Source organism: Vitis riparia, unplaced genomic scaffold (genome assembly GCF_004353265.1).
Source record: "Vitis riparia cultivar Riparia Gloire de Montpellier isolate 1030 unplaced genomic scaffold, EGFV_Vit.rip_1.0 scaffold796_pilon_pilon, whole genome shotgun sequence".
NCBI classification, from domain to species: Eukaryota; Viridiplantae; Streptophyta; class Magnoliopsida; order Vitales; family Vitaceae; genus Vitis; species Vitis riparia.
Genome location: NW_023269789.1, coordinates 2,866 through 3,725, shown reverse-complemented (window position 1 = coordinate 3,725; position 860 = coordinate 2,866).

Here is an 860-nt window from a genome sequence, read left to right as displayed (position 1 = left end):
GAATTTTCAGCCTTTGTTTGGAAAGCAGTTTGGTTTGGGTGGGGACCAGCAGATGAGACTTGAGAGAAGGGTGAGCATTTCTGTTCCTTTTCTTTGGGCTTTCTTGGACTTTTCATCAGAGCATTGTAGAGGGAAAACTCAAAAAAGTTCGAAGGATTGGTGAATTTTGCATTGTAACACCATCACCATGTTTAGGCCTTGTCTGTTTAGGTTGTAGATGAAGCCAGGCTGCTACAATTGATGATTCCAAATATATAGTACGAATGATAATTATGGTCCAAATTGAAATAAATTATTAAACATGTACCATTTTATTGGGTAAGGTAATTTTTTTGTTTTTGTCCCGCGATGGCTGCCAAATGTGTCTATTCATTTTTGGGTTATGCTTTGGTACCCATATATGCTTTTCAGTACCATACCTCCAATCCTCCACCAATGACATTTTGCCACATGTTAGGGTTGTGAATATAAAGAAAAAAAAAAACTTGCTATATGGGTTACCAATCAGTCAACTCCCATTCCAAAAAAGAAAAAAGAAAAATCCAATGCAACACAAAAGTTTTAATTTTTTACAATATCCAATTATATAATATGATGAATTCTTTTATAAAAATGAAAAAATAATGAATAATTTTAAAAAATACAAAATTTCTACAAAAAGAAATTAGAATTTATTTTATTTTATAATATAAAGTGATAAACTGAGGAGGTGAAGGAAAAAAAAATTAAAATAAACTAAATATTGTAAAAAAATAAATCGATAACAAAATTTATAAATTAAGAGTTAGTTAATTTTTTTTAATTTTCAATTAAAATTATTTGTGGAAAAAATTGGATGAATATTGAAAATAGACATAGTG